The following is a 22987-nucleotide window of genomic DNA, read 5'->3' on the forward strand; positions in this document are numbered from 1 at the left end:
CCTTGCACTTGCCAGGGAAGCGCTTATTCCACTGAGCCATCTCCCTAGCCCCATGCTTGTCTTTGAGTTCATTTTAGCAGATTTCTTGGAATTGCCAAACCTATCACTCCTCTTTCAGACAGCCCTGCAGACATTGGTCATAAAGGAAGACAAAACAAAATGAAGAAAGAAAAATCTTATGTGTTGGAGAGAAAAGAAACAAGATTACATTGCTTGCAGCTAATATAATTGTCTACCTCAAAAAATTTAGAATAATCAACTTTAAACAATTAGAGCTAACAGGGAAGTTCAGTAATATTGGCAGGTTATGAAAGAAATGTACAAAAATCAATAGCTTTCTTATTTATCAGCAATAAGCAATTAGAAAATGCAATGGCAAAATGGGCCCATTCATAATAACAAGAAAAACTATAAAAACGCCCAGGAATAAAACTAACAAGAAATTTTCTAGGTCTACATGATGACAACCATAAAAGTTTTATTAAAGACCATTAAAAAAGAAAGCTAGAAAACAAGAGGTGTCCCATGGTCCCCGACAGGAAAATTCACCGCTATAAATAGGTTCGTATTAAGTTATTCTAGCAATTCAGTGAGATTTCAACTGAAATCACAATAGGACTTCCTTGGGAGGAAATCCCAAAAGCTTGCCTTTATATTTCTCTGGACAAGGGAATCCATAGGAATTTCTCATGAAATGTTTTTAAAGTAATAATACAGTATGAAGGGAGATCTTTTCCTACTGGAAAACAAAAAATATTACTATAAAACTATGGTAAAGTTGAAGTAATATGATTATGCTCCAGAAATAGAGCAATAGAAAAATCAAACAGAATAGAATGTTCAGACCAACGATGGGTGGATATAAAACTCAATTTATAATAAGGGGACTATTTCAAGACAGATGGGATGGGCTTGGGGACAATTCAATATTCATTAGCATAGATCTAGATGTATTGTTTATACCTAGTATAAAACTGTAATTCAGACAGATGAGTAAATGTAAAAATCGATAAATGTACAATATAAAATTATGCACGCTAGCAGAAACAGAGCATTTTAATAATTTCTAACTGGGGAGGTATTTCTAGCTGACATAAACTGCAACAGTTCTATAGGAGAAAATCAGGAAATCAGGTGATTTTGGCCAATAAATATTTAAAAATTTTGCTGTGAGGTAGAATAAAAAAGGCTGTCTGACATTTACCAATTGACAGATTTTAAAAATATGTTAAAAGCAAAAATATATAAAGAGCTCCTATAAATTAATAAAACAGGTACAACCCAATAGAAAAAAATGGGTAAGGAATGTGACTAGACAATTCAGAGAATAAAATAGCAATGACCATAAACACATGAAGAGATAATTAGTTATACTATTAATTGGAGGAATGAAAAGTATAATGAGGCGCTGTGGTTTGTTTTTGTTTTCTTTGAGACTGGGTCTTCCTTGCCCCTTGTCCAGGCTGCCTTTGAGTTCCTCCTGGGTTCAAGCGAGGCCCCTGAGAGTTGAAACTACAGGTGGACACCCCCCTGCAACACTGCATGCAAGGTTGTTTTTCATCCACCGAGATGGGTAAAAATAACCAGAGTTAACTCTGGGAAGGAGGTAGGAACATGGGTTCCTACACAGGAAACCTTAAATGGGAATAGCAGTTTTGGAGTACAATTTGGCAGAATCTAAATTTAAAAGTAATGTATACTTTGACCCAGAAATTCCACTTTCAGGAAGCTGTCATGTAAGGGCTGCAGTGTACACCAAGACAGCGCACCGTCACATTACCCGCAGCCGCAGCATTGTTTAAAATGGTGAAAAAATGCCACACTAGGCAACTGTTTAAAACAATGAGACAGAGCTATATACTGACATGGAAACATACTTAATAGATACATTTAAAAGGATACAAACATGCTGCAGAATAATGTGATTATGCTCGTCTCCTCTATTCTGAGACTGTTATGTAAATACACAATACTCAATACAAACTTGTTAATAATGTTGGTCTCTGGGGAAGACACTGGAATTACAGAAGGGATTGGCAAAAAGAAAATCTTAACATTTTAATTCTGCACTCTTGGGTATGTTTTGAGTTTTTCATAATAAGATGAATTGCTCTGCAAAAACATATATATATATATATATATATATATATATATATATATATACACACACACACACACACACACGTGTACACTGTATGAACACATCTCTCAAAAACAAAACAAAGTTATTCCTAGAAAAAGGAAGTGCATAAAATGTTCATTCATTCATGTGTTTACTTATCCAGTGTTTCTCTATTTTCCCCAAGAGGGGGATTACAGGTGTGCGCCACCACGCCCAGTCTCAATTGCTGTCTCAGTGCGCCCCCGGGGCGGGGCCGGCAAGGCAGGCCCAGACATTGAACTCTCCGGCCCCTGCGCCTGCTTGCAGGAGCTGTAATCCATATTCAACGTTTATAAAGGAAATAAAAAACTAAAACTTTTTGTTCTTTTTAAACTTTTTCTACTGGAAACCATTTTGGTACCATAATTGCTCTTTTCCTTTTTCGTCTGAGGCTGCTCCCACAATGATGAAGCACACAGCGGGGGGGGGGGGTCTGCGCCCCTGGCCCCTTCGATATATGTCTCAGAGGTACAGTGCAGATGAGCAGAGAGAGTGGGTCTGCTGCTAGGGTCCGAGTTAGCGCATTAAAAAAGATGAATGGGATGCTCTTACTGTCCTAATGTGTGCCCTATGTTGATGCTGCTTTATTGTGATTATGAATGGATCATCACACCAGCCCTCTACCCAACCCCCACATCCATAGAAACGTCTGGGTCACCTTGCTACTTGGGACCATCTGAATGGTTGCGGAAGTGAGTCTACCTCCTTGATGTCCCACCAGCCTTCTAAGGAGGGGATGAGACAGACAAAGGTCAGGGAAGTGAAGCAGGCAGGAGTTTTCATCCGCAAACTTTAGAAAAGAATGTGCCTGAACTCTGGGTCCTTTCCTTTTTCCTTGGGCTGAGTTCTGAAACCGCTCATGCTGGTTCCAGAGAGCGATGAAGGGAACGCTGGGGCATGTCTAAATAAAGCCCACAAGTGGGCGTCCCTGCTCAGCTATGCATGAGCTCTTTGTGACTTCACCCCCAGTGCCTGCAACTTGGGGAATAAGCACAACTTCGCTTAGTGCATATCCCGGAAAATACAAACTTTCCAAAAATGCTTGAAATGTTGGCAGCAGACTCTTCTCATTCCAGTGAATAATTGGCGAATGTGTGTGTTTGACCTATATCCACTGAACAGCCCTTTCTGTCACTTTACAAACTAGTGCTCATGTCCCTGCTTTTCCAAATCTTGATGGCTAACTGCCAGGTCAGTGGGAAGCCTCAGCTTCCCCAGGATTCTAGGGAAAAGAAGATTCAAGTCACAGCAATGTGGCTCCTGCCTTGTGGATCCTGCCTGCCTTCTGTCCCTGCTCTTTGGGGCCACTACAGCCTCCATGGTACCCAGAGCCCCAGTGCTTCCAGAGGTTGCAAGAAGGAAACTTTTCTCCCAGAGTCCTATCCAGTGATCCTGATACAGGGAACCTCCAAATGACATAGGGAGAAAAACTTATCTCCCAACTTAAAAGGTACCTGGGATGAATTCGTGTTCTCTAAAACTAAGAATGAATTTTAGAAACAAACAGAGGTTATGAGCAGAATGGATTTATTGAGAGAAAGACATCTCCTGTCTGAGAGAAGGACAGGAGAGGGGCCGGAGCAGGTTGTCCCCAGGAAGCTGTCTCTTCCAGGGACTTTTATAGAGGAAAACCATGTGGTGAGGCAGGTCTAAAATGAAGGAGAAGACATGGGAATTTGCCTAGGTGAGCATGAGGTGGGACAAAGCTATGGTCAACCAATGAGATTACAAGAACCATTGCTCAGGTAAAATAGATTAAATCCAGTTCCAAGTGAGGAAGCCGGTCACTTAGCAAGCGGGCAAGAATACAGGACAGGGTTTTCTTTCAGTTGGGGGTTGGGCTAGTGACTCATTTGGGTTCTTTCAATCAATAGGTGATTGATACCTATTTAGACTATCAACCCCTGATGCCCATCCCTAGGGCAGTATGTAGCTGTGTTTGTTCCCTCTTTTGTCTTGAGGTATAGCCCATATGGGAGTGTCTGTCTCTTTCAAGTTGCAAATTCATCTTGTCTCCTTGAGGGCCTGGCCTGGTCTGACTGCCTATAATATTTCTATCCAATTCAGCTGCCTACAACAATCTGGGACCCACCATCAAGCCGCCTAGGCCCCTAGGGTTCCAGCTCTGAGTCCAACTGCATGCTGCCCTACTACCTGTGTATACTTGTAGGGAAAATCCTTGATTTCAGAATGGGCCCACTCCCTCTCCTCCTCCAGTATCTGGATCTTGAGCCTGGCGACTTTGTACCCCTATGCCAGGTTGTTCTGCTCACAGGAGAGGGCAAGGTTGGGGAATTAGCCTGCCAACCCCCAGGAATAGCCTTCAGTCAGCAAATTGAGGAACTTGTGCATAAATACCCTCGCTCCCTCATTCCCTATGTGGAATAATTTTTACACCTTGGTTCTACAAATCTCAGCTCCACAGTCTCTGTGAGACCAAGTCCCAGGCCCTCACTGTGGCAGCTGGCATGGTCACATATCTTCTGCAGGCTGCTGTCCCTTCTCTGAGTTGTGATCCTTTCTGCTGTGACGTGTACTTCCCAGTAAACTACTTGTACTTGAATCCTAACTTCACTTCTGCTTTTGGGAAACACAATCTAGGAAAATGTGCTGGTGCTGGGGGGTAAGGACCCCAGGCCCAGTTGTGTGGCATGGGGAGATGTCAGACCCTCTCCTCTGGGTCTTCTGCCACCTTTTGGGTCCCCTCCTCCTGTGGGCAATTCTCAGGAAACAACCCTCCCATTTTCTGCAGGAAGCTTTTATCCCAAGAAGCTCCAGGTACCTCTGTGAGAAAGGTCCCTCATATCCCAACCCTAACATCTCTGTGCCCCCACTTTCAAAAAGAAAATGGGGCAACACTGTTACCACAGTCAGTGGCTGTGAGGATGAGCACAAATGGTTGCTGTACTACTGAGTGTTACCTTTGTGCGGAATGCCAGACTCTACTTAGGGCTAATTTGAAATTCACAACAGCTCTAACAAATGCAAATTATCATTCCTGATAGTGCTGTTTAAAAGCAGAAGACATAACGGCTCAGAAAGGTTAAATTCCTTGCCCAAACCTTGGAGCTGAAGTTTGAACCCCTGTCTGTTTCTGGGGCTTTCTAGGCAGACAGCTACTCATGACATCAGAAGCCATAGCACCTGACAGGAGCTCCTGCCTCTGTGACTCTGTGTGTGTGTGTGTGTGTGTGTGTGTGTGTGATGGGAGAGGCAGGGACTGGCCCCTCATGGGGTCATGGGTGGAAGTATAAGTCTAAGGAGATGTGAGTCACAACTGGTCCTAGGCCAACTGCAGAGTCCTGGGTGGCAGGGTGAGGTCTTGTGGTGGCGAGGTGGTAACAGGCTTGACAGACTGGATCTGTCATCTTCATGAAGATGCAGTGGAAGGTGGGGTAGCAGCAGGGTCAGTCCAGGGGCTGCTCTGGGGGAGAAGGCCCAGGCTGCCTTCTCAGCTTATGGCCTCATTCTGAAGGATGTGGGATCTCGCTTAGATATCCTTGAGGAAGAGACCTTGGTGTCCCTTCAGAAAGGTCCACAAAGGGCTGCTGCAGCTTCTCCTCTCCTGTGGCTTGTCCATGGGGTGGTGAGTACAGGATAACTAGCTCTGGGGCAGCAGTCGCAGTGCCCTGGGCTGGGCAGGAGCAGCCACCTCCCCTCTGGGCCGTGGGCTTCTGGGAACCTTCACCCTGTATTGCAGGAGCTCCTGCTACTATTCCCAACAAGGCACCAGCAAGCCCTTTCTCAGAGCCCCAGAGGATGGGAGCCACAGAGTTCCCTAGGCCAAGCTGGGCTCTCTTTTGTTAAATCACAGGATAAAGCATTTTACATATTAATCAGGTTAGGAATCTGAGAGCACATATCAGGGGATTGAAATATGTAGATTTTGATGATGAATTCACACTCATCAGAAAACCAATGAATCATCCTAACTTCATTATCAGGAATTATTTGATGGGGGAATTGATGGGAGGGGTGGGGGCCGGGGTGAGGGTGGCTTGGTTCTCAGCCCAGGCTGCACTCTCTTCCAGCAGTGTGCTTTTCTTGTTAAGCAATTGCCTCATGTGGAGTGGGTCCCTGCACTACCCACAGCTTCATCCGGGCTGCCTCAGTGAAGCTCAGGGGTCTTGGAGGACCACAGCCCACCATGTAGAAGTGTGTACCTCCTTTGCAGGTGCTTTGGGATGACCTTGGCATCTTGAGCCAATTGCTTGTCACTCCTTGGGCTTCAGTTTCCTGATCTAGAGAATGAGGACACTAGTGCCAAGCAGCAGAGCTGCCTGGGGCTGGGAGCTGTGCTCTGCATTCTTAGCTCTGGAGTCAAGCTGAGAGGAAACAGACACTTTAAAGAATGGGAAGACGGAAAGTGCAAAGACCTGGAAGCAAGAAGAACACGCCTGTTGCTTTACTCACAGAAGTTAAGGCCAAGAGAGAACAGAGGAGGGGAACTGTCACACGAGTAGGAAGGCCAAGGTTCGAGGGCGCAAGGTCTGTAAGAAAGAGTTCTGAGTTTAAAATAGTATTGAGAAAAGGAGCCAGAAGATAAAATGGCTCATGTATGAGGTCAACTGAAGCACGGTGAGGTGCCAGGACAGGAAGATACCAGAGAAACATGGATGAGACAGAGCTTACAAGGAAGCAGATTTTTCAGGCACTGTCCTGACACTCTCTGAGGTAGTCTGGCAAATGCTAGCTCAGTCCTATGCGGTCTGGGGGCATCTCATGTGGTTAAAAGAATTCTTGATCCAACTTGGAGAGCTTGGGTGGATCCTACCCCAGCTATGTGCTCAGTCATGCTGGGACTTAGGTTTCCCTTCTGTGGAATAAGGCAGTTGGACAGCACACTTTCTATAGAACATTCTAGAAACTTCATATTGTGTTCATTTTCCAGATCTTCTCTTCCCTGGGACAAAGGACCCATAGTCAATTTAGAAATGAAAATGAAACTCTGGGTACACATCGTGTGGCCACATCATGCAGCCAGTAGAACGTGGGCAGTGAGGCCGAGGCTGAGAGTACTGTGGCACCAACCAGGTGATCAAGAGGCCACCTGTTCCCCATCCAGCTCTGTTCCTTTGGGAGTCATGGAATACACAGCTGTGCGATTGAAATTCCAAAGCCTCATCCTTGGTTATACTTTAGAATCACCTTGACCCCACTGGGGATAAAATGAGTCCAGTTTCCTCTGTCCAAGAACCCCACGAACACTTTGGAGGGAATACAAACCTACGATCGGGGGATAGCTCAGTGTAGAGCACTTGCCAAAGTATGTGTGAGGCCCTGACTTCCATCCCCAATAATGCAGATACAAGACAAGACAATTTAGGTTTGAGAGACATTAAGTACCCACCATGTGCAGGTGCTTTCGCATGTTATCTCTGTCTTATCTCACAGAGGCTGGAGGAGGGTTTCCCACCCATCTTGCGGATGAAGAAAGCAAGATTCTGAAGTCCATATGGCTTGTAAGCATGGTGCAAGGTGGCCTTGCTCAATAGCTAGTGCTCTTAGCCCCTCCCCCTCCTTCCCCCACTCTCCCTCCTTTTCTTTTTCTTCCTTTCTTCCTCCCTTCCCGTTTCCTTCCTCTCCTCCCTCCCTCCCTCCCTCCCTCCCTCCCTCCCTCCCTTCCTTCCTTCCTTCTCCTAACGGTCAAACCCAGAATCTTACCTTACCCTCTCAGGACAAGCACTCCACCACTGAGCTGCATCCCCAGCCCACAGCTACTTTTGCTCCACCATATCTATTTACTCTTAATCCTGACTTGACACCAGGAGATCCATTTAGAGAAACGGAAATTGAGGCTCAGAGAATCGAAACAACTCGCCCAGTGTCATGCAGATAGTATGAAGCAGATCTGGCATTTCCTGCCAGCCCTGATCATCAGGTTGCTAAAAATTGCTGCTTCTCATGCAGTCATCCTAATCAAACATCCCACTCCCCAAATACCCCATCTGGGATGCAGCTCTTTCTGAAGGGATAAGGTGGAGCCATTACCAGACTCGGGAGAGATAAAGCATTGCAAATTGAATGAAGAAATCTATTTTCACATCCTGATGAAGACATAACTGACAATGAAAGACTGGATTGTTCGGGAGAAACACATAACCCCTGCTTTTCTCCTTTTCTGAAAACTTGGGAGTTATAGCTTTAGAAAAATAAGAGCAGCTGACTATCACAGATAAAAATGCCCTTTTGCCTAATTGGATCTTTAATAAGGAATCCTAATTAATTCCCTTGAATAGAGAAGTTTTACACTGGTGTTATCTCAGCCCCTCGCTGATGTTGCTGGTTATTTCCAGATATAGAATAATGAATCTTTTCCAGCCAGGCTCAGAATCGCCAGAGACTTGTCAACTTCCTTATGAAGGTAATTACTTGCTAGGGTGTCGGGAGGGGTAGGGAGCTAGGGATGGGCATGGGTGAGGTAATGACGAACCGCGGGGCTGAGGCTCCTGGGGGAGCTCAGGAGGGCACTGCCTGGATGGGAGAAGACTGGCAACTGCGAAGGAACTGCTGGTGGGAGCACGGATCACATGTCAACATCTGGGATGTTTCCCCAGCTGAGGGCAAGACCTGAGGACCCTTGCCCTCGTGGGGAAAGTGTCACTGGATGGAGACTGACAGATTCCAATAATCATGAGAGCTGATCAGGCTGTGAACAGATGCCGGGAAGCAGGTCTGCCTGGGACTCTTCCTGGTCAGGGTGAAGGCTGGGCTATCATTGCCTGAGGACCCTTGTGGCACCATAAAGACAATATTAAATGAAACAGGTTATCTGGACAACTTGGGCCACAGACCAGCAGTGAGAAGGATGCAGCTAAATGACATGGGCCATTTGTCTGCAGTGACAGGTCTTTCCAAGAGGGGAACGCTAATGCTAGGCTGGCCCTGGCTGGCCTGTGGGGCTTCTGGGAACTGGCAGCATGTGGCAGACAAGGTCTCAAGGAGCTCAGTTGCCAGGGAAGCCAGCCTGTAGCTTCAACCAACCACTACCCAAGGACCGGCAGAACAAGGGCAGAGGAGTGAGGCCAAGGGCGCAGGTCCAGAAGCATCCTCCCAGGGACTCAGTCTCTTCCCGAACCTCCCAGACTCAGGGAAGCAGGAAAAGGAAGAGGTCAGCCTCCTCTGTTAGAGTGCAGAGAACAGGGATCCAACAACGGAGGGGTTCAGTTTGCAACTGCAAAGCTTTGTGACTTGGAGCCTGTGGCTTTGCTGAACCTTAGTTTTTTATAGTTGCTTAAAGAGTCAAAGAAACCATGATAAGTGCATGGCAGGCGGTAAAGCACTTTGTCTTTTCTTCTCTCAAATTCTCCTGGTTCCAGTTCCAGAAAGCCACCTGGAGAGGAGATCCTGCAGGAGGGAAATCTGTGGTGCTATATTCAGATGTGAAAAATGAAGAGATCTTGGCGACCAAGCCTCAAGTCCCTAGAGGATGAGGAGTGAGGAGGACTCTCAACCCGCCTTACAAAACTAAAGCAATGGAAGTTGAGAATCTGAGTGCCTGGTGCAGAGGGAAGAGCCCAGACCACTTCCATTCACCTCTGATTTTATCTTATGCCCTTCAGGATACTGCCAAGTTCCATGGGATCTCAGAGCTGCCTCACTGGGGAGGACATGAAAACCTCCTGTGAGGGCCTCCGCTTGGGCCAACCAGGAGCTGCCTCCCAGACTCACCAGGTGTGGAGGCCAAGACCCCAGCACCCTGAACCTATGAGTGGCACCTTTCTTTAGAAAGCACATACTGGGAGACGCGGTAATGCGGGGAGGCACAGGGCCTTCCAGGTGCTGTAGCCATGCAAGGTCAGGGGAAAGACAAGAAAAAAAGATTGAAAAGCTTGGCTTGTCCAAAGTCAGCGATGCCAAATGATTATTTGTAACTTTATGTAAGGTGCTGAGAGGGTAAGTTAGCTGAGGCTACCAAAATTTTGGCAGAAGAATTGGTATTGGAATTGGACCTGACTCTGAAATTTGTGCTCCCTGCAGCTTTTTCTTTGGGACAGAGAATGAATCAGAGCTCAGAGAAAGAGAAAAGGAAGGGGTGTAGATCAGGCTCCAGAGCCCAGCAGACAAGGAGTGCAGGATGAGATCCAACTCCTGCCCCAGATCCTAGTGCATGTCCCTGGGTAACTTGCTTCATTCCTTGGAGTCCTAGATTTTTCATTTGAAAAAGGAATGATAGCAGCTCTTTCTCCAAAGTTTCATGAGGATTCTCATGAGGATGAAATAATGCATGTGAAATCTTAGCATGTGCCTGGCCCAAAAAAGCTTCTGGAACTGGACACACTCCTGGTAGGCATCAGAGCCTGCATGGAGGGCAAAGGATGATCGAGCATGGTTCGCCTAGGATCTGTACAAGGAGCAGAATGGGAAGAACCAGCTGCAGAGAAGGTGCTAGGAATGCAATGTCTTTGAGGCTATTTTTTTCCATCAGGAAGATGGGTATGGGGATGCCTAATTCTAAGACAATGGTGGAGAGACAAGATATGTGTTAGCATTCAACAGATGAGAGGTTCTTAATTCAATCATAGAGGCAATCAATAGATATCTGTATATTTACCTTTTTCTAAAAGGTAATTTCTAAAGGTAAGTTTTATTAGAGATATTTACAGCATACAATATGGTGTCTTACAATTAAGTACACACGTACACATGCACACACGTATGAATCAAAGTGGTTTCTGCAGTAAAACAAACTGGCGCCCATATGGGTATACAGTCCTCTTTTCTCACTGCAATGTCAGTCAGACACAGAAATGTACTGCACGATCTCACTGCAGTGCAGGGTCTTCAAAATACTCACATCATATGTATGTAATGTGAGGACAGAGAGGAAAGCAGTGGCTGCTAAGGTCGGGGCTTGGAAAGTGGGCAGCTGCAGGTTGAAGGATGCAAAGCAGCCAAGATAGAGGATGAAGAAGTTGCCAATTGATGCTCCTGAAGGACCACAGTTAGTAATAGAGTTCATTTGCCTCCACGGTGAAGGGCCCAAGGAGCCATTCACCTTGGTCCCCTGGCCCAAGGGCTCTGAGGCCAGCAAGGTGAACCCAGGGCCGCCAGCTGAGAGGGGCTGTGGGCTTGTGGGGAGCCTGTGATCTCCGGAGTGCTTGTGCTCAAGTGCAGTCAGAAAAATGGTTACAAGTCCTGAGTTCAGGTCCTATTCTCAGCAGGACTGAATGAGCTAGGAGACAGATTCCGAAACCTCCTTTAAGGAAACTTTCAGAGCGGGGAGTTAGTTTGAGCATCCCAATTTAAGGGATGCAGGCCAGGTTCTAGAGGATATCTTCAAAGTGGGGGGTATGATGGAGACAGAGACTAAGTAGAAACTCTGGGCTCCCTGGAAACTGACACGCCCACCACCTCATCTCCCCACACCCTGCTGTCACGCACCAGTGCACCAGACATGTCCCATTTCCTGCTTCACCCTGGTGTTCTCTTCCCCAAGTCCTTCTGGGCACCATCAGTTCATTGTTCTTCTCTGTAGGGCACACTGAGATCTGACGGGGAGCTTGAAATACTGGTGCTTTCACCACTCTGGAGCACCCTGTTGGTCTGGGGTGACACCTTGACACCCTGAGGGCTGTAGCAGCTCCTAGGGGTGCACAGACCACATGGCAGCCTTTCTCCCCACACCTTCTCTCTGGCCCAGAGATCAGTGCGTCAGCGAACCCTCTGCTTTTCCAGAGTCTCTCCTTACCCACATCTCTAGTGACTGGAAGAGGAATGTGGAGATGGAACCACATGCAGGACTGGAGGCTGCAGACTGAGAGTTAAAAGAAGTCCCTAGCAGTCATATGCTCACTTCTAACAATGGGAAGTCGGGTCACCACCCTCTGATGGCCTTTTCTCTTGTCCCCAGAGGTTGGCAGACAGAAGGCAAAGAGCACTATGAGGACTCCTGGTGGGAGAGGTTGCTAGAAAATTAATTCCACCCCAAGCCCAGGGTGGGTGGAGCAAGCTGTGCCCATCAAATCTCTCATCTGCTTCTTGCCAGGCCCAGTGTGCAGGACTCAGGTTCAGAGGAAGAAGGGAAGAAGATCGGAACGGACTGGCTGCAGAGACTGACATCAGGCGCCAGACAGGCATTTGCTTAGCAAACTGGCTAATTTTAACCTCTGTCTCCCAGACCAAAACTCTTTTGAAGACAAGGAATAAAAAAGCAAGTGATATTTAACACATTTCTATTTTTACGCTACAAAGTCTCTCGGAGGTTGCAAGTTGGAGCCTAATTGATTTCTTAGTCAAAAAGGGGGGAAAATGACACAAAGGAAAAACAAATAACTGAGAAACCTCTTGCTCACGTTGCAATCAAACTTCTCCAGTTCTGTCGACTGCTGAGCTTTTTCTCTTTTTTTAAGACTGGCCGAGTGACTTGCATAATCTAAGGTTTTTTTTTCTAACACTGATCAGCCTTCTCTGGCCATGCAGTTTGCTGATTAATTATTAATCAGACCGAGTTTAGGAGGAGTAATCAGCGAGAGTCAGTGCTCATTTGCACGTGTCCCCCAGGAAGGTTATTACTTAAAATACTTGGGGGAGAAGCTCCATGTTAACCTTTGCAATTAGCCCCAGGGCACCGGTACCAACCCATGCTGTCCTCCAAATGGCCAATCCTGTGCACCTACTAAGTGCCAGGCCCTGCACTTGAGGCTTCTGATGGAATTCCGGGGCAATGCTGGGGGAGAAAAATGCAAATTCCCAAGTAAGAAAGAAAATATGAGGTCCTAACAAGTACCTAAAATAAAACAAGATGCGGTGATAGGGAGCAAGGGGTTACTTTAGATTTTATGGACAGGGAAGGCCTTTCTGGGGAGAAGAAATTTAAATTGAATTCTACATTTCAAAAAAAGGCACGTCCTCTTCTCTTTTTTCAACTTCAAAGGAAGAGAATTTGAAGACTTTGAAGCAGAGTTTTAAGCTAGCATAGTGGCCCAAGATGAGACCCTGCTTAAGCTATCAAGGCACAGAGTGAAGGTGAGTGTAGTAGGGGTAGGCAATGAGCACCAGTGAGGACAGGAGTGAAGGCAGAGGCTAGACCACTTGGGGTCTTATTCTGTATTTTGTTTGGAATGTGCTGGGAAGTTTACCTAGGAGAGACACAATTTGGTTGACAAACAGTTCATCCTCATTGCTATATGAGAAATGGCTTTTAAAAAGGGATAAAAACAGAGAGGCAGAACACTGCGTAGCCCAAAGATACTGATGGTATGGGGTCGGAAGAAGCAGTTTCCTTTCGGGGGTAGGTGGACAGGGAAGATCAAAAGAGAAGCAGAATGTAGGTAGGGAGGGGAGAAGTTTGAATTGAGTAAAATAACCCAAATGACCATCAACCTACAAATAGCAAGCAAAACATCATATAAAGACATAGATTATTACCTAAGCTTAAAAGCAATGGAAAGGGCTGGCCAGATAGTTCAGCAGATTAAAGCACCTGCTTAGGCAGGGGCAGGGACTGGGGTTCAATCCCTTGCTTGCCATGCTGGCCATGCCCATGGGTGGCTATTGAGACTGGGTGTGGTGGCACATGCCTGTAATCCCAGTGCTTAGGAGGCTGAAAACAGGAGGATCACTAGGAGTCCAATCTGTGTAGTGAGACCCTATTGACTTTGTACTAAATACATTAAAATGAAAGGCAATGGAATTCTGAGTCTGGGTGCTCCCAGAAAACCTTATGTTAAAGAGAAATAAACCACATGTCAAAGGACAAATAATGTATGATCCCACTTACTTGAGGCACTCAGAGTTGTCAGGCTTAGGGAGCCAGGGAGTGAAAGGGTGGTGAGTTATTACATAATGGATGTATACTTTGGGAAGGCAAAAAGTGCTAGAAATGAACAGTAGTATTATCAACTGTTAAGTATTCAATATATTTAATTTAGGTATAAATTCATTTATACCTAAAATAATTAAAGTGGTAAATTTTATGTTATACATATGTTACCACATTGAAAAAAATAAGAAGATTGCTTTGGGATTCCTGTTAATATACATGGAATCTAGACTGTCAGGGTTGAAAATTTAAATTGAAAATTTTGGGTATAGAGGTGATATTGAAAATCAACCTATTATGGGCTGTAGGGACCTGACAAAGAGGGATGAATGGAGAAGAGGAGGGGCTCATGACCACCTGGCAATTTTAAAGGTTGGGCACAGTTTAAAGGTTGAGACAGCAAAGGGACCTCAGAAGGAATGGGTATTGGAAATAGCCAGATAGTTTTATGAGGGTCAAAAGAAAAAACTAGTTCAATGACAGATGATCAATGTCTGTTGCCAAGAGGACAAGTCACATGAGGATGGAGAGGTGACACTGGACTTGGCTACCCAAAACCACTCGCGATCTTAGCAAGGTGAGGTGTGCTTTCTTAGCACAAACCTAAGAAAGAGGGCAGTCTGCCTTAGCACTAGGTGGGTGACAACAATTGGCAGTAGGTGAATGGGGTGGAACAACAGGGTTTTGTTTTGTTTTGATTTTAGATGGCAGATATTAGAACTTGTGCCTCTGCTGTCAGGAATATTCAAAAGATAAGGTAAGTATAAGGAATGCAAGAAAGAGAAAATGGATTCAGCAGGGAAATTTGAGGAAAAAGGAAATCAAATCTGGAGCCTAGGAGAGAGGTGAGCCTTTGACAGAAACCAGGACATCTTGTCTGCTGAAACACCAGGTACAGCAGAGAGGTTGGCTCACCAAACATTTCATCTGTTTCACCCACATTTCCCGGATCTCTTGGAGCTAGTCTGGACCACGTGATAACTTCTGGCCAATGAAATATGAGTTGGAAGTATTGAGTATGATACTTGGGCTAGTGTAAAAAAGCCATGTTGGATACTCTATGTACTTTTCCTGCCTTGGAACTGGAGAAGGCAGCTGCCAGATGGTGGAAGCCCCTGGAGCCTGGATACCCACCTGCATGACTCTGTAGATCAGAGCTACTCCCCCTGGCCCTTGATGGACACATAAATAACATGATGGAGAAAGATTCCTTTGTGGTGTTGCACTGAGTTGTAAGGTTAGTAAAGTTCAGAGAAAGTAATGGCTAGAGATGAGGCTGGTAGCAAGGGTTGGATCAGAAGGGCCTTCGGTACCCTATCAAGGGCATGGATTTTATTTTGTTAGACAACAAAAGATGATTGAAAGCTTCTGCCCGGGGCTTAGCATGTCGGAGCTGCATTTTAATTAAGCCATTCTGGTAGTGGTGGGGAGGAAAACCGGAGAGTGCCAAGGTGTTGGGAGACCAGGAAGCAGGCTATCAGAACTAACAGAAAAGAAGGTGATGGGCTGAATTTGGGGAGTGGCAGCAGGCATGGAAAGACATGTTGTAGGGGGGACATTGGTGAACTTAACAATTAAATGTGGCAGTGAGATTATGATTAAGCAGGTACGGTTTCTGGGTAGCCAGGTAGAGAGTGCAGCCATAAACTAAGGAAGAAACACACTTTGACCATTTTAGGGGTCCATTAGGATCAATTTGGAGAAATTGTTGCTTCCTCAAGGCAGACAGACACCTCCACCGAGTAGCTGGTACCATAGTTTGACACAAGGTTATTAGACTGGGCTTGACAGCCACATTTAGGTGTTAAAATAAATAGGTGGGATCCGAGAGTAAGAATGTCCAGAGAGAACTGTGGGGCAAATGAAGCAGAAAGGGAAGAGCAGAGCTCTGGGGACCTCAAAGGACAAAGAAGAGGGAGGAATGGTTGGGAGGTCTAAGAAAAATCAGAAAGAGGGGCATGAGGGAACCAATGTCAGTACGGTCCATGTGTCCAGTAAGAAGTTCAAACATTGTCTGGTGCTGGTAACTGTAAGTAGTGATGTTGGCATGGGATGGGGAAGGGGTGTTCTCTGATGATGATCATGGAATAAATGGCTTCAGGGAGGGAATGGGGGAAGAAGAGAAAGGGTGACGTCGGCGTGGAGTGGATGGGAAGAGCAGATGTGGGGCACCATAGTGGTGTGGCCCACTCTCTGGAAAGCTTGGACGAGAAATGCTCAGAGACAACCTGCACTCCTGAAGCCTCCCCATGTTGTTCAGACCACCCCTTCCTTCTCATAGGACCCGAACCATCCTGCTCCACAGCAATTATTTTGCCATTTTATCAGAAAGATCCAAATTTTCTGGGTGAGCCCTGCTTCCTTGATGACTTTAGAGCTGTTACCCTCCCCCCCCAACATATGCTGATGATGAGGACACTGGATAAAAACAAAGCTAGGCTCCAGTAGAGAACTAGGGACTTAGGTCAGTCTGGGGGAGCTGGAGGAGCACAGGAGAAACAGCGAGGCAGAGTCCAAGTCACCTCATAGGTCGGCTGAGCCAAGAGCCAGTGGCGAACGTTCACAGGCAATTGAGAAGACAGAGACCCTGCGCACTCTGAGTCAATCATCATCCTGGAAGACAGGGCTTGCCAGAACGAGGGGCCTCTGGAAGGGCCCAGAGCAACTCCTTCCATCTGTCTTAGCTGTGCCATCAGGCGGCTGGCAGCTCCTCCAGAGAGGTCGAGGACAGCATCTTGTCACCTCCTGCCCTTCACAGTCCTGGCACAAGACTCCTCACAAACAACATACTCAGTCCAACCCTGTTGCACACAGTCAGCCCCACAGGGGGCAGGCCAGCTGCCCGACCTCTGTCTCCCACACACAGAGTGCCAAGTGCCGCACTTTAGCGGCACGGCCTTTGTGCCCGTGAAAGGCAGCACGGCTCGCTTCCCGCTCCTCCTAGCTCTGGCTCTTGTTCTCTTTCTGAGAACAAGTTCTCACCTGCAGAAGCAAGGAAGTCATGCTGCTGCTCCGTGGAGAGCGCAGGAGGCCCAGCCCTCAGGCCCGCAGGTGTGCTCCTGCCAGTAGCATGCTCGGGCACTAATCCTTTCCCGCTGCTTGGCCGCTGGGCTTGTAATGCTATTTCCAACTCTGAGAGATACAGGAGATGAGGTTTTAAAGGGCTGGTTATTTATGGCCTGGCTACTGATGGATACAACAGATGCAATTTCATGGACTCCATCAGAAGAGAACAATTTCTTGGTGTGGCTTAAAGCATCATGATGTGGCAGGAAAGGAAGAGGAGAAAAGGCATCATGCACCCCAGGAACTCAGCGTGCTCTGAATCTCAGCTGCAAGAGGCCCACTCGCTCACCAGCCCCACCGAGACAGGTTCAAGGTCCTCATCTAGGCAAGACAGCAGCCAGTGCTGGAAATCTTGCCATCTTGAGACCTGGACCCTGCCTTGCCCCTGACAGTCACAGAGGATGAAACCCTAGTGAACAAACACCAGGCCTATGCCACTGTCAAGTGTGAAGTTCAAGGGCAGATAGGGCCTCATGAGGATGACCATCACCCTACACTGCCCAGTGTGCTGCTTCCCAATCCTGCTTCTCAACAACAGTCCTGTCACAGCAGTGAGTTCCCCCTGGCCCTTTGATCCATAACAGGTTCTCTATTGTTACTATTCCCAGTCCTGTTCATCCTTTATGGCACATCATACATGCAGTTTATGTTTATTTTGTGACTGTTTCGTTAAAGTCATTCTCTACCCCCCATTCCCCAAATAGACTGCAAATTCCACCAAGACCACTATATTCCCAGTGCCAAGCTAAAAGTCAGTGGAAGAAAGGCCTGAGTCGCTTGTCTGGATGAATGAACTATGATGAAAAGACGTTGGTGCTAAAGACAGAGTCAGCGAAGTGATGGGGAGGAGGATGAAGGGAGATACTGCTGATGAGGATGAACTGGCGCACATCACGTGGGTGGAGCCTCAGGGTTGGGGAGAACTCCACTGTGGCAAGCGTGGCAATGGAGCTCATTGGCCACACTTGTCAGCTCCCCCAAGGCTGTGCAGCACTGACTCAGGGTATCCGTGTCCCTGCCGGCACCCAGCCCAATTTCCTTCTTTGCTGTGACCCTCACTCTCCCATCAGCGCCCCTTTTGTGCTGGAGATGTCGCTGTGCATCCCTCCCCCTCTGGCAGGCGACCTTAGCCTATGCAGCCTGCTCCTTTCCTGCCTTCATCTCTTCTTCCTGTGAACGCCTAGATGGAGCTAACTCTGCACCTGGGCTGTGTTTTCATGTCCCGTATCCCTCTTCCTCCCTTCATATCTGCCATAGTTCATGGCTACATTGTCCTAGTGGTTGGAGTGATCACAAGAAATGTTTTGCAGTGGGAGTGATGATTAATTCTGATTGTCACCTTGACTGGATTAAGTCCTGTGAAGAGGCAGATGGGTGTGGTCAGGAGGCTGACCTCAATGGGCTGACTCACTGAGGAGCTTAAGGCCGGCTGGGTTATCAAGAGGAAGAGCCCTGGGGATGCCCTTGGAGCCTGGGACTTTCCTCCTGCTCTCACTCTCCCAGCTTCCACCAGCCTTGGGGTGAGCAGCCATGCTCCACCACAGCCCTCCGCCCTGATAACAGGGTGCATCTCAGGCCCATAACAATGGAACTAGCTATGAAGGGTCAGAACTGCTAAAGGCGGGAGCTAAAATAAACTCTTCCTCCTTTAAGTTGTTGTTTTGTTCAGGTATTTTTATCACTGAGATGCCAAGCTGACTAACATAAGCTGATTTCTGGGTCTTCAAGTCTGTCCTTATTAAAATGCAGAGTGGTTATCTTAGTTCTTGTGTGAAACCCATCGGTAGCTTCCTACAGCCAGTAGAATCTTCTCTGGCTGTGAACACGAGCAAGGCCAGCCCCTGACCCACTGAGCCCCAGTACTCCTTCAGGTCTCCTCTCTTGCCTCCAGTTTTGCCTCTGTACCTGTACTTGCAATGCACCAGGGCTCTTTTGACTATACTGTGGCAAAATCATATTCAGTTTTCAGCTCAACTCAAATCATCTCCTAGGGGATGCATTTGTCTGAGTTTTACTTTCTTGGACCACCCCATTCCTCTCCCAGTAGGAACAAACAATGGGGCAGGTTGGCTAACAAGTCTGGCCAAGGAGAATACCTAATGAGAGTACCCTCTGGCTTTGAGATATTATGAGGTGAGCTTATGATTGAGTCTGGTCCACCCAGATTTAGCTGAAGGCTCTTAAAGGAACCATCAGGAAAGATGCACCCTTTCTATTGGGATTGCTAAGTCAGGTGTGCGACAGAGACATGATATAGGTCACTTTTGTCAGTGCATGGGGAAAGCATGCCTGAGAATAAAGCTAACCCATAGGACAACAAAGCCTTGGGAAAAGGAACAACATTATTTGCATGCCTTGATCCAGCAGTGCCTGAAGCTTGTTCCTGGACTTTTTAGTTACTGAAGCAAACATATTCCTTTTGTAGCTCGATTCATCTGGAGGTGGGTTTGTGTTTATTGAACTGAAAGAAGACTGGCTATTACATTTCTCCTTTTTAATCCCTGTGCAAACCTCTTTATACATCTTAGGAATGTACCTTACATATGATATTATAAAACATTTAATAATATTCTGCCCCTTGGCTCTGATTGTGAGCTCTGAGTCTAGCACAGTGCATGGCTATTACACAAATATTGGTGGAATGAATAAGTAACTCCCTAGGAAAGCCTGGTTTATAGATGGGTTTCAATGAATGATTATGGAAAATAAATAGAGGGAAAGTTACAGGAAGCGCAAATAATCTGAACCAATGGTGTGATAAAGTACATGTGAATGAACAAATAAGTGTATAGTTATTATTCCCTGATCTCGCTGGCTTGCTACTCTCATCCTATCTGCATCTAAGGGTTCCTGAATGAAATAGCTAGTTAAAAGGCACTCAGATCAAATGGCTCTAGTTGGCTTCAATGCCACGTGTGAAATGCCTAATAATTAAAACAAGGCCTTTCAAAAAGAGAATGTCACCAGTGAAATTTTCAAACTAAATATATGTAAAGTAGATGGGGGCTTTGGTAGTCCCACCTACAAAACCCAAAGCAATCAAAAATAGGGGAACAAAGTGAAGGAAATTTCCCAAGGCTCTTAGGAGGGAAAAGGAGGGGTGCTATGAGGGGATCCATGGAGAACCCCAAGGGTTGGCTGGATTTGGAGAGGCGTGGCCTACTACCCAAGGAAATCCCCTCCAAAAAATGCTAGGGAACTCAGATATAGCGGACCTTCTCTTTCTTTGCGGGGGAAAGACTGCAGAGGTCAGAAGTAGTCACAAAATACTCCCCTGGGTGTGGTGTGTGTGTGTGTGTGTGTGTGTGTGTGGTGTGGTGTGTAGTGCGCAGCAGCCTCCTTAAGGAATTCTTGGGACTATGTCCTCTTGACATTGCTCCAGTATCAGGGGTTCTGCAGTCTGGCTAGGAGGACCAGGCAGTATCTCTAGAATGCCCTCCCTTTGCCTCATCTTCCATATCAAACAGTTCTCACTTGGAGACCTAATCAGAGGCAGCCTCTTCCTAGGAGCCTTGGTCTCTTGCCCTGGGAGAATGTCTTCCCAGGGATTCCTGAAGTGAGCTCTCTGCACTTGTGCTTTCAACATCTGGAGTAGGCAAATGTATGATGAGTCCCATTTTTATTTATTTATTTATTTATTTATTTATTTATTTATTTGGTACAGGATCTCACTATGCAGCTCAGATTCATAGTGATCCTTCTGTCTCAGCCTTCCCAGTGCTGGGATTATAGGCGTGTACCACCACACCTGGTTTCAGTGGCTGGCACAGCATGCAGTACTGGAGATCGAACCTGAGTCCTTGTACTTGCCAGGGAGGCGCTGAGACTGTCAAACTATCTCCCCAGCCCCGAGTCTCATTTTTAGGTGCAGAACCTAAGGCTTAGTCATGTCAGGGACCATCCCAGCATGACACAACTACTGAGGCAGGGTTGGGTTTTGAGGTCAGCTTCATGTTTCCCATGCCCACTTCTTCCTTTTCTGTATGCAGGCTGCACCACAGCTGACCCCAGAGGAGTTGCGCCGACCTCCTCTCCCATATGCGTGGCAGGGACGGATCCGCTTTTCCCTGTCTTTAGCCGACAGGAGGATCCTGGCTTCTTAGTGGCCTTTATTTATTTACTCCACTGATTTTTCTCCTCCCCCAATGGAGAATGAACTGGACAATCACTTTACCTACTTCACCATGATCTAGTTCTTACTCTCCAGGACCCTAGGTCCCCAGGAAGTAAAAGGATCTGCAGAATCCACCAATTTCAGCCCCCTGTAAATATCTGGAGGCTCAAGATGAGGTTTAGCCACGGGGAGAGCATCTGCCTTGAATTTGCTGGGAAGGAGCACGGTACTTGGTGGCCAGAGCCAACTGGCCGGGTGAGAGCAGCCAGCGAACTGATCCACTCCCTACTCCAAAGGTATTGATGAGAGAAATTCCAGCTCCTAAATTCAATTCAGTGAGCAGGAGGTGAAAGTGTGTGTAAGGGGTAGGGGTGGACTTGGTGGCGCGCATGTGGCTTGGACGGGAAGAGGCATTTGCAGAGGCGGTTTGGCTCTGCGCATGCGCGCGCATGCATGTGCGTGTGCGTGTGCATGTGTGTATGTACTGGGGAGCCACACCAGGTCTACTGTCGGGACTGCCACTTCAGTCACTTCGGATCTAGCTTTTCTCACCCAGACACAATTCACTTCGGGAGAAAAGGTCTAAACTATGAGTGATTTTCTGAACCGGTCAGAGCTGCCAGGTTCAGGGCTCACTATACTGACCACCTTTTCTTACCCTAAATGTGTACTGTTGGACCCCCAAAGCCCCTTGCGGGTCAGCAGCGCCGGATGTGCAAGAGCACCAATGGAGGTTGGTCCCTGCAGCCTTGGGCTCTGGCGACAGGCACACTGCTGTTTACGCGGCCCCATCCCGCCTCCTCTTTCAGGATTTCAGCACAAGGTTACCAAGTGGTTATTTACTGCCGTAATTTTGGCTGCCAGTTGCCCTTTGTCTTACAAAAGAATGCGCTGAGGAGCTGGCAGCTCTTCGCCTAACAGCTATACTTGGCTAAACGGAACATTGTCAACACTATGTTTCCACGATTCTTTGTCAGTTCATGAAGTAGAAACAACTGAGACCCTAATTAAATCTGTCCTGGGGTTTGCCCCTTCCTCTCAGCTCTAATTCTACTGCTTTGCTCCTGAGCTGCCAGGCATAGGAGAAGAGTGTAGCCACTAAGGCAGGTGCACACACCCTCACCTTCTGAATCCACAGGGCACTCGCTGCCGGGGTAAGGAGGTGGTGGATTTTCTCCTCTCGGAAGGTCCTTGTCTTCTTGACATGTAAAGAGATGCTTGGGTGTTCAGATTCATCTTTCCTAACAGGATCTGTTGTCTTCCTATGTCTTGGCACAAAGCTGAGGCAAACAGCCTGAAATCTTAATGCGTGCTAATAAAAGCAGTATATACTCATAAACCAGCAGTCTCAGATTTTCACAAGAATCCAGGGATCCATAAAGGAGAGGGGCGAGGGAGAGGACTGATTCTTCCACACATCCATCCTGGGCCTCCCCGTTTGCTTACCCATAATTGCCATTCAGGTATAAATTAGAACAACAAATGCATCCTGCCTGGCAATGGTGACACCAGCCCTGTAAATAATTATAATTTAATCTTATAGCAAAGAGTTCTGAATGACTCCCCTAACGATTTCCTCTGCCTAATTCCTTTCCCACTGAGTGACTTAATAAGAAAAGGAACACTCTTTCAGATTTGTTTCAGTCCAGAAGTTTGGACAATGTGGAGACTCACACCTGGGGGGCAGACACTGTGGGAGACCATGTGGCCTATGGATAAACAAGTGAGGGAAGCAGGTCTTGAGGCTGGCAGAGAGGGCATTGGTAAGGATTTCCATCTTGGCGTCTGTGGACAGAAGCAAAACCTTGGGAACAGTCTAAGAAGAGACCTGGTAAGCAAACTGCCACAGCTTTATGAGAAATCATCATAGACTCGGAAGGGA

At 46.9% G+C, this 22987-nt stretch overlaps 1 protein-coding gene across 1 annotated transcript in view; it reads right to left on the reverse strand.

Annotated features, from left to right (window-relative positions):
- Positions 1-22987, reverse strand: part of Csmd2 (CUB and Sushi multiple domains 2) — a 607037-nt gene that overhangs the window by 347248 nt on the left and 236802 nt on the right. The window lies entirely within an intron of this gene.

This window comes from Octodon degus, unplaced genomic scaffold, assembly GCF_000260255.1.
Source record: "Octodon degus isolate 3935 unplaced genomic scaffold, OctDeg1.0 scaffold00130, whole genome shotgun sequence".
NCBI classification, from domain to species: Eukaryota; Metazoa; Chordata; class Mammalia; order Rodentia; family Octodontidae; genus Octodon; species Octodon degus.